Below are 11550 nucleotides of genomic sequence, written 5' to 3'. Positions count from 1 at the left end.
GGGGACCCAGGAGCAAAGTGGGATGGGGATGGGTTGTACAGGTGTGTCACCGCGTCTCTCTCCAGGCATCCAGTCACCACTTACACAGTTAGGTTTTCATTCCGTGTCTGTGATGCAACATGGGTTCAAGTCCCAGCTCAGCCACTTAACTTCCCCCTTACTTTCCTCCACTGTAAAGTGGGGAGATAGCTCCCAGGTAAGGGCTCACCAGCTCAGCAGTTGTTGAGGGGTGCCAGGGAGGGAGAGAAGGGCTTTGGAGAACCATGCAGACCCTGAGGGCACAGGTCCCATCTAAGGGTGGGCTGCTGCTCCGCTCCAGCCATGGGAACCCAGACCAGACCAGACTGTCTGACTTTCCAAGAGAATCCAGAAATACAGATCTGGCTGTATCCTGCGTTTCAAAATATCTTCTCAGACAGCAAAAAATGTATCTGAGGCCCAGATCTGGGTTGATTAGGGGTTGATCTGGGAAGATTAGCTGGGTCATGCCGACGAGTGCCTCCCTCTCCCTCTTCTGCCCTCCCTCCATCCTTCCTCTTCTCCAACACATGCCTCAGCTCTTCTGCGCTACGTCTTCTCCCCGTGTCCCAGCGGGGATACTAAGGGTGGACTCACTTATTTCTTTGTGCAGAAAGGAGCACAAATGTATAGGACCCCAAACAATCAGAAGCAGGGTCTCAAGCTGATATTCACACACTCAAGTTCACAACAGTCAAAAGCTGAGAGCAACTTGTGCCCATCGACAAATGAATGGATAAACAACATAGACATACGATGGAATTTTCTTCTGCCTTTAGAAAGGGGGAAACTGTGACTCGTGCTACAACATGGATGGACCTCAGGGCATTATGCTCAGTACAAATAATCAATCACAAATTCTGAGTGATTCCCTCTTTATATGAGGTTCCCTAGAGTTGGCAGATTTCTAGACACGAGAAGCAGGCTGGTAGCTGCCGAGGGGCTGGGGGAGGAGGGAATGGGAGTCAGTGTTTCACGGGGACAGAGTTTCAGTTTAGGAGGAATGAAAAAGTCCAGAGATGGATGGCGGGGAGGGTCGCGCAACAGTGAGAACATCCTTGGCGCTCAGCTGCACCCTTGAACAGGGTTAAGATGGTCAAGTCTCTGTTATGTGTATTTTGCTGCAATTACTTTAAAGAAGTGGCAGTGATATTCACGTGGAGCAGGCCAAGGAGGCAGGCATGGTGTCGCTGGGGCCATTCCTGGTGTTCCCAAACCTCCCGGGCGCCTACCTCTGCAGCAAGATGAGAACTCTGCCTAGCCAGTGAGTACATCTAGTCCCACTGGGGCAGGGACACGGTGCCGTCCTGCCACCACTGCACACGGTCCTGGGCCTGGCATGGGAGGTGCTAAGGGACGCTTGTTGACTGGAGGAGTGAATTGGTATGGAAATGAGGCGGGCAGGTTCAGCCCAGGTCATCATTTTCTGTGGAAGTTGAATTTCTAGATCGTATATGGAAACTGAAGTGTGTATGTATGCTTTATCAGATTAAGAAAGCTACTTTGAGGGCGCCTGGGTGGCTCAGTGGGTTAAGCCACTGCCTTTGGCTCAGGTCATGATCTCAGGGTCCTGGGATCGAGTCCCACGTTGGGCTTTCTGCACAGCAGGGAGCCTGCTTCCTCCTCTCTCTCTCTGCCTGCCTCTCTGCCTACTTGTGATCTCTCTGTCAAATAAATAAATAAAATCTTTAAAAAAAAAAAAAAAAGAAAGCTACTTTGAGAGGTCGACTTCACGAAATAGATTTTTTGCACGTACCTATTGAGACGATCATAAGATTTTTCTCGTGCTGTGGGATAAACGATACTTGTATGTAATGTATTACCTTTTTAGAGATGGTTAGATTTGTTTATTGATGTTTGTTTAGGAATTTTTGCCTCTGTGCCTCTGGATGAGACTGGCCTGTGCTTTTACCTTGCTCATCCTTGGGGGAAATTGATTTCTCAGCACAGCCCTGCCCCGGAGACTGAGGGCCCTGGGTAGGGTGGGGGCCCGGTGTGAGCATGAGCCCATCTATGTAGCCTGGAGGGCTCTGGAGGTGGGAGGTTCATGATGTGTGTGGTTGGTGGTCACCGGCAAAGTCACTGAGGGGATAGTGACTTTGTCCCCCCAAGTCAGCACAGTGGGCTGGGGTCTGGGCGTGCTGGATGGGGACAGGGTTTGGGGGCAGAACCTAGAGTGCTCAGACAGGAAGAATGAAGTTCAGGCCACGGTGGACTTAAAATCTCCTCCCCTCCCCATCTCTTCCCTCTAGACTTGGATGTGGCCTGTGGCCCTGGACAGGGCGGGGAGGGTGTGGCCTGTCTTCCCTGCTCTCCCTGCCCTCTTTTGCAATCTAGCCTGGGGAGGCAGGAGTTTGCAGGGAGGACGGCCAGCCTCTCTCAGTCCATCCCTGTTGCCTCTTGGGCTGCACTGCGGGCATCCATCATGCGACCTCCATCTCCACCAGCACATTTCTGGGCACATGGGATCCTTCCTGAAGCACAAGGAGAGCCTTCTTAGGGGGACCCCTTTTTGCAAAGAGCCCCTGGCCCCAGTTGGATTCCTTCCAATCTGCTCATTTCCTGCCCCCAGCAGTGTGCCCTGATGCTGTGGTTCCCCCATAGCCCCATAGCCAGGTATCCCTGTAGGGCAAGGAACTGGCAAGGACATCCACCCCTGGCCCGCTATTGTAGTGCCCATCAGTGGGCTCTGGCAGGCAGTCCTCATGGCTGCTCCCTGCCCCACTCCATCTCTCCCATTCTCTTCTCTCCTGTACACACAGGCCCAGGACCCAGGCTCCTGGCCCACTGTAAGAGACGATGTCCAAACTGGGAGTGAGGCACCCCATCTCCCCTCCTTGCAGATGTACCCAGTCCCTTGGCAATTTGGCTTTTGACAGGGCTTTACTTTGTTTTGGGGTGGGGGAGGGGAAGCTTGGTTCTTGCCCCAATAGCAAGAATTCACCTCCCCCCCTCCTCCTGGGAGTCCACATATACAGGCTGATGGGGTGGGGCACAGAGGTTCCTGGGTGATGGCTGGAGCTACAGGCTGGGTCTCTCTTCTACTGGCTTCTGGTTTTCTTTAAAATGTGGGTTTTGGGCTCTTCTTGGTTCTCAGCTCTGGGTCCTGGTCACTAGCTTCTGCTAAAGCAAAAGTCTCAGCACCCAGGGCAGCAGATGGGCTTATATAAGTGGGTGACTTGCCCACGGTCACATGGGGTACTCTCATCAGATCGGGGACCAGCTTCCCTTCTCTGGATTCCCAGACAGGGACAATCCCTCCATCATTCCCTCTTGTCCTGACATTTAGGGATACGAAAAGATGACTTGGGGCAAGGATTTGAGTGCAAGTGGTTTTTCTGGGCGATGCTTTCAGAAAGCAACATGACCATGTGAGGCAGGGGAAGGAAAAGGAAGAAAGCCCACAAAGGGTATGTTTGTGAAAGAGTTACCATCAGAGACAACAGGGACTCAAGCCAACAGGGGATTCTGTAGGGACTGCACAGGACACACCTCAGAATCGCCAGGCACGGGCTGAGGAAGCCAGGGTGTTTGCCCACCAGCCCTACACCTTATTGGCTGAGGCTGCTCCTGGAGGCCTTCATAGCATGGCGACTCAGGGCTGCCCCGTAGGCCAGGTGCCCTCCCACCAAAAGAAGCCACCTGCGTACAAAGTGACCACGGAGGCTTCAGTTCCCTCCCTCCATGGGCTGAGAGGTGACAGGCGGGGCACAGAGGTGTCTGCCACAAGACCACTCTCCAGCCATCCCTTTAGAGTCTCAATAAAAACAAAACCAGACCGGGAATGGAGTGGGGACATCACGGCTTACCACACAGCCCTGTCTTTGATTAACTCCTTATGCCTTGATCCTAAGTGTGTGCTCGCTGAATTTTCCACAGATCAAACAGAGTCATGAAGGTGGCACTCAGATCAAGAAGCAGAACCCAACCAGCCCCCTGAAAATCGCCGTGGTGGTCCCTTCTTGTTGCCACCTCCTTGAGGGGAACTGGACCTGCTCCTAACTTCTAACAGCAAGAGATTCGTTTTGCCCTACTTTAGGACTTCCTAAAAAACAGACTCCTCCGTGTGTAAACTTTTGGGCCTGACTTGCGCTCAGAGCTGTGTGGTGAACTCTATCCCTGTTGTTGCTCGTGGCCAGAAATCGTGTGTTTGCCCTGCTGTGGCGGGATCCAGCTGTGTGAACACACGACGACCCGCATATTCATACCGCTGCTGCCAGACGTCAGAGTGGTTTCCAGCTGGGGCAGTTATGGACGGTGCTGCTCTAGGGACTGTCTTGTCCGGACTTCTGGAGGACACATGCTCTCCCCCTCTTGAGGCAAAACTCAAGAGTGGAATTTCTGGATCATAGTATGCGCATGTGATCAGCTTTAGTGAATCCCACCAAATAGTTTCCTAAAATGATGGGACCATGTGAACCCCCCACCCCCACCCCTGCGGGCGGACAAAAATTCCGGTTGCTACACTTCCTTGCCCACACTTGGTCTTTCCATTGTTTTCCTTCTGTGACTTCATGGCTTTTTTTACAGTCTCCATGGGGGGCCACTCCCACCCCCAGCCGTTGCCCACATTTCAATGATGAGAAGACTGGAGTCTCAGAGAGGGGAGTCCCTCACCCCACATCGCACAGCTTGCGGCAGGCTGGGAACTTGAGTCAGAGTTCTAGCAGATTTCCAGATGGGAAGTGGTGAGTAGGGTTGGGGCCTCCTCCTCCCCTTGAAGTTGTCCAGCAGCCCTGAGATGACATCCTGTCCCTCCTGTCCGTTCTCTGACTTGCTGAGGGGAAGCCATATTGTGCCATGTGTTCTTGTAGGAAGGTTAGGGTGAGGTTTGCTGGAAGACAACCCCCACTCCACCCCACTGAAGACTGCCCACCAGGAAAGGCAGATGACTGACAAGCATACAGGGAGGACACTGTGGTGTGCCTCAGGGCAGTGGATAGCTGGAGTCAGGCTGCCCACGTGTGGTCTAGCCTCTACCTCTCCTGGCAGAGCCGAGGGCTTGTGATTGTGACCTCCAAGCTTCCCAAGTTCTTCATATATTCAACAGGCCCAGTGGCAATGCCTGCCTGGAGGGTTGGCGTGAGCCTTGCAGGAGACAAGAAGGGAACACACTTCCACTGGCTCCCTTGGCCCCCCACGGGAGACTTGGAGGAGTGCAGCCAGCAGGGGGTGTGGGGGGGTGGGAAGAAAGGGAGCTCTCCTCAGAGTCTGTGGCATTTGGCACTCTGGGCAGGGCCTGGAGTTGAGAGGGGCGCTGGGATGCTGCCTGCACGCCTACCCCCTCCTCCCACGTGCTGGCATGTGGTTTTGTTCAGCTGGAGCCAAGCTGTTGGGGGGGGAATTTCCGTGAAAGAGCCTGGGAACAAGGCCCCCTTTGTCTGGCCTGGGGTATGCCAGCTCCCTGGGCCTAAAATTGTAGGTCAGACAAGGCTGACCTACAGGCTGACCATCCAGGGGCACTGTCTCTGATAGGAAGTAGGCCAGGGCTCCCCTCTTTGAGATGGGAAAACGGAGACAGAGAAGACAAGAGACTTTTCTAGGAAGCTGAGTCTGCCAGCTAGAAGCCAGCTCCCCTCCTCTGCCCTCCCTAACCTCAGATCCTAGTGGTCCCTGGGTCCCTCCAGGGTCTGTGCTGGTGCAACCACTTCTCTTTAAGTCCCATGCTGCCCCTGCCATCCCTCCCTCCTTCTCCCTCTTCTAGAGTTTTAGAAAGCTGGCTGACTGCAGCCACATTCCCAGTTACCAGGAATAGGAGCCTGCAACAATCACTGTCACTGTCACTTCCTGGGATTTTGTTCTTCATTCTTCAGGGAGTTTGTTGTCCAGTTTACAGCACAGGAGTGCTGACTCTGAGACAGTGAGCAGGCATTGTGCCCCTACAGTTGGGGTGGGGGTGGGGAGAAATCAGGAGGGCTCCCAAGAGGAGGTGATGTTTTAGCTGAGACTTGAAGGCTGAGAAAGAAGCAGCCAGGCAAGGATGTGGGGTCAATGGGGGAGAAGGAGGGGTTTTCTGACAGTGCCCCAGCAGGAGCAGGAGCTGGAAGTTTGCAGAGACAGGGTTCAGGCAGGCAAATGGAAGAGGGGAGGGAAGAATGTGAGAAGAGTGTCAAGAAACAGCTCCTATCTAGAATGGAGACGCAGATGGGAGCCAAACCACGGTAGGGCCTGGCTAGCCAGGCTGCTGGGCGTGAGCTTTACTTGGAGGCCCCCCGGGAGTCACAGAAGGGCTTCAAGGCAGAAAGTCACATGGCTAGACCGTGCTGAAGAAATCAGGGATTTCCAAGAAGAAACAATGTTTTCAGGGGCAAAAGCCGTAAGCAGAACTTTTGTAAAAGAGGAGAGGAAGACGGCCAACAAGCGTAGGACAAGACGCCCATCCCTGTTAGTGACGAGGGACGCGGAAATTAAAACTGCCCGAGATACCATTTCACACCTACTGCAGGGGCAAACGCCAACAAATGTTTCTGAGGAGGTGCGGCAGGCAGCAGCAGCTGGCAGCCCTGGTACAAACACTCTGAAACAAGGGTTTGGCATGAGCTGGTGAACTTGAACATGTGCACACCCTATGAGTCAGCACTCCCTCTCCTGGCTGCTGGCTCTGGAGGACTGAAACAGATGTCACAGGAAGACTGGGACGAGGAGAGCTATGGCAGCCTTCTTTGTCATTTGAAAGAAAACCCTGAAAACAACCAAAAGAGTCACAAACAAGACAGTCCCTCGTGTTAGCCAGCCAGTGGAATACTATACAGCACTGAAAAGAAACGAAAGTCAGCTGCAAGCGCTGTCAGCCAGCTCCCATCCACACCACCAGGATGTCTGCCGACAGCGAGTTCAAAAACAGTCTGACCTCCATAACGATTTGAGGATGCATCAACTGGGGAGACCTTGCAGCCAGGGCAGGGTGCGGGAGAGGATTTCTAGTCTCTGTCTCTCAGAGTCCCCAGCTCTGGTATTTTCTCACAAAACCGGAATCCAACTATGGGCTCGTGTGGCATTCCTGCCTGCTGGCTTCGCATTTTTGCAATGGGCGGACCCTGCTTGTTTTATTATTAGTCACCAACCGCAGGCGACGACTCTCCTATCAGACCCATGTTGCTTCCACGGTGGCTGCGCCTGGCCTCTGGTACCTAGCCTAGCATGAGTCGATGACGTGTGAAGTCCAGGCCTCTCTGGGCTCTCACTGGTTGGACTTCCCGGGCTGGGGGCGGGGGGTGGGGGGGCTCCCTTGGCCGAGAGCCAAGCACTGACAAGCTTGATGAAGTCCCCTTGTGACTGTTGAAGCTTTTACAGAGAACATGTTTTAAAAATATGTGCCATTATCTGACAGTGTCTGAATCCAATGTAGACAAAATCAACTTAAAGTCCAAGGCTGCAAATTCACGCACCCCATCGGAGCCATTCACAGATTTCTTTCCAGCATCTGGCAACAGCCTAAGTTTCCATTTAGAAGTTCACCCTACCCCTTCAGGCTTTTAGGGTAACGCTTAGGACCTGGGCTGAGCCAATCAGCACAGCCCATTCCTCTGGCTGCAGTGATTGGTTCAGACCTGAGCACCTGACTTCAGCCCCTCCAATCTGAAAGGTCTTTAAGTTGAGAGGATTAGTACTTCATTTGTCTGGACTTTAAGGGTTGTATGCTGGACTTCCTGGAATGTTTGGTTACTAGAAGAGCATTTTGGCAGAAAAAGGAGGAGAGGAGAATTGAGGGACAAGGGAAGAGAAACTTGTTCCTGGAGACGTTTGAGCACCTGGATCCAGCTATGCTTGAAGTCCATCCCTCTACTCTTTTATGGAATTCCCTATCTCCCTCATTTGGCTTAAGCCTGTTTGACTCAAGCATACTGTGATTTGCCCCAGAAAGTCCAGACCAGCACCCCTTCCAGCTAATCAGTGGCATATCCTGAGCCAGAAGCTGGGGGAGTCATCCCTGTCCCTCCCTTTCCTGGCTCCCAATATCCATCCTTTCCTGAGCCCCACCCCAGTTGCAGGGCCTCACCAAGTTTATCCATCCTCAAATTGTTACTGAGTCTGGGTTGTTTTTAAACCTGATGTGAACAGACATACTGTAAATATTCCCATGAGCATTGGTGAGACACCCGTGTGAGCATGAGTTCTTTCCTCTCAGTATCTATCCTATCCTACCACTTCCTGAGGCCTCCACACCCATCTGAACCCCCTCGTCTCCCACCTGGACTCTACCACCTGCCACCTCAGGGGCTCCCTTTAAAATCCTCCAGGGACTCCCTTGCTCTCAGAAGCCACACTGAACTCTTCCAGCAGCCCACCGAGGGCCCCTCAGCTTGCACATCACTCCCCCAGGAGCACGTTTCTGGAGCACTTACTCTGGGTCTGGCCTTGACAAAGTTCTGCTCACCTACGAACTCACGTAACCCTCTTGAAACCTGATGATTTAGGCATCCTTGTTGTCCCCACTTATAGAGAAGGAAATGAGGCCCAGAGCGGTATGAGCCTCCCCAGGCATTGTGCAGCTAGGACCCCCTAGGACCCCCAGGCTCTGCGGGCTAACCACCAGCCCACATGGCCTCCCCTGCACTGCCTCCTCAGGGTGCTTCTTGCTGGGTGTTGGTGAGGTTGTTGAATTTATATCTGTCTCCTGCAAGAGTGTGGGCTCCCCGAGGGCAAGAGGGAGTCTGTCCTCCTGCTGGACCTTGGTACCTGGCATGGAGTAGGTGCTCAGGGAAGATTTGTCGAGTAATATTAGCCAATATTCATTGAGCACTTGCCATGTGTAAGCCACTTCCTAAGCACTTGCCATATATTGGCTCACTTAGTCTTTCTGACAGCGTGTGCCAGTTGAAGGTTATTTTATAGCTAGGAGCACCAAGTCATTGAGAGGGAACATCCCCAGGTCACACAGCTAGTAAGTGACAGAGCTGGGATTCGAACCCAGGTTGCATGGCTCCAGAATCTGTGTTTGTAACCACACTACACCTGCCTGGGGGGACAGATAGATGGACAAACACTGAGAACAGATTCTAATGGGGGGGAGGACAGGATGAGCAGAGATCAGGGATGTGGAGCCAAGACTGGGCGCTTATCCCGAGCATGTCAGGAGGCCAGGGCTGGACAGATGGAGATACAGAATTAAGACACACCTCACCAGGGACCTTTTCGGCTTCCTGGGGCTGGAGCCAGTTGGCTGGTGTGTTACAGAGAGTGTGGGTCCCCCACCCTCCTGCTGCCTTCTCTGGGCCTCAGTGAGGAGAATGGAAGAAAGAAGAGGCCTGGCAGGTTCTAGGGAGATCTGCACGGGCTGGAAAGAGACCAGAGGGCAGCTCAGTGTAGATGCCCAGGATAAATGGGCTGGTCTGCTTGAAGGTTCCTGAGCCCCAGTGGGTTAGCACAAAGCCAAGGAGATCTGCATGTACAGCTGGGAAGTGGAGAGACTGGGAGTCAGTGTGTGTTGGCAATTTAAAAGTCACCCCAAATAAATACTTCTACATCGGGTCACATTACCTGAAGTCTAAAGGTTGGAATGTGGAAGGTGAAGCATCTCTTTGGGCAGTGCAGACCAGCGCTAGGTCTAGTGCTCAGCCCCGGGCTTAGCCCTGGGAGAGGGACAGGCTGTGTTGGGCACAGGGTAGCAGAGGAGCTGGGGTGACTCTGCATGGAAAATAGCAGCTTTTGCGGGGAGTGGACGGGCGCTGACTGAGGAGGAGCAGGCCAGTCTGGAGTGCCAGGGAGCACGACCAGAACCGAAGAAGGGAGTCCCCTCTAATTGTGCCGAAGACTTTCTGTCAACACCTAAAGTTGCCTGAGGACAGACGCACTGCCTCCCATCCCATAGCTGAGTTCCTGGCTCCTTCCTCTGGATTCAGCTGGGGTGGGCGGTCCTGGGCTCCTCCCATTCAGGGAAGGGGGTTCTGGCCCTGTCCATCTGACATTCCTATGGCCTAGAGGGGCCCACGGGTTTCAGAGTTGGAGGAGGGAACACAGAGCCTGCTGAGCTGGGGTTCCAGGGGAAATGCTATGGACTGGGATGCCCAGTCTGAAGGGCTTGGTACTCCTGGGGGCCACGGGGCTCTCCCCAGCTTTCCGGTGGGAAGGACGGAGCCTGGATTTGGACCAAAGCTCAGCTATCTCTGAGCCTCAGTCTTCTCACCTATAACGTGGGCACAGCATTTAACCTCCTGCATGACGGAGAGGGATGCGAGAGAGATGGGCGTAGCTAAGCTTCATAAATGTGTGACACAGTGGCGATGACTTTAGTTACTATCTTTTTCATTGCATGAGTTTTGGTCTGCCAAGGAGTCCATACTAATTTTGCCAAGACAGGATAGATGTGCAAGGACATTTCTGGGGGAGAGAGCAGGAGAAGGCAGGAGAAACTCAGGCCAATGCAGCACAGACACTTGCTACCAGAAATGGGGAAGTAAGCATGCTAGGGACTAAGAATCTCAGAGCACGAACAACTCCTGAGAGCTCCAGGCAGGACGACGGGGAACCCTCAGCCAGCCTCCTGCTGGCGGGAGGAAGTCAGGGTCTTGCTGGAATGATCCTGCTTTCGTAGCCACTATGGGGGGCAGCTCACTGTGGCCTCAGCAAAAATGCAGAAGTAAATGTAGAGGGATAGGCAGCCACCTGTGCTGCTGAAGCAGGAGATCTGAGTGGTGAATCTTCTTGGCAGCCATAATCATGGTTATTCTAAAATTTCGATACCCAAGGACTGCTCGGGCAAGCCCTGTCAGGTAACCAGAGATTATTTGCAGTCTCAGAGGCCAAGATTTGTTATTGAAGCAGAAATGTTTTCCCTCCGCCCGTTCCTAGAAAGGGAGGCTTCCAGGAATTACTGGAGATTTCTGCCCCACAGCCCGGCCGTGCACTGGAGCAGCAAGCCACCAGCTCTGTGGGATTGGGTGGCCGGGGGCCTCGGGGTTAGATGCGAGGGCAGCAACAAACACAAGATGGAAGGATGAGTGAATGAATAAGGAGCCCTGAGGGTCTACTGTAGAAGGGGCGAAAGGCTTTCTGAGCACAAAGAAAACAGTGGTCGGTTTTTCCACACCCCATCTCACAAGTTCCCTATGTCAGAAAACACATCACTAAAGTTAGAACGGAGTTGTCTGCCTCACGTACTTGGAAGACAAAGGGCCAACATGCCCTCTGGCTGAAGAATTATTAAAAGCTGTTGAGCTAAAGGGGCGCCCGGGGGGCTCCATCTGTTAAGTGCATCCCACTCTTGGTTTCAGCTCATGTCATGGTCTCTGGGGTCCTGAGATCGAGCCCGGCCATGGCTGGTGTTCAGTGTGAGTTTGTTTGAGATTCTTTCCCCTCCTCCCTTTTACCCTCCCGCCCCTCCCCTGCTTCCCAAACAAATAAATAAATAAATAAGTAAAATCTTAAAAAAAAAAAAATTGTTGAGCTTAAGAGAAACACTTCAAGAGGGAAAATGAAGAGTATGTGTGGGAGTTCTCAGAAGAAACCCAAGGGGCTAGTAACCATTTAAAAAGGCAGTCACCGTCAAATAACAGAATGCCCTCTTCCCCTAATAGGCTGACTGAACATCCC

Source organism: Mustela putorius, unplaced genomic scaffold (genome assembly GCF_011764305.1).
Source record: "Mustela putorius furo isolate JIRA1106 unplaced genomic scaffold, ASM1176430v1.1 tig00003850_pilon_pilon_pilon, whole genome shotgun sequence".
Classification (NCBI taxonomy): Eukaryota; Metazoa; Chordata; class Mammalia; order Carnivora; family Mustelidae; genus Mustela; species Mustela putorius.
This window is presented reverse-complemented; position numbering follows the sequence as displayed.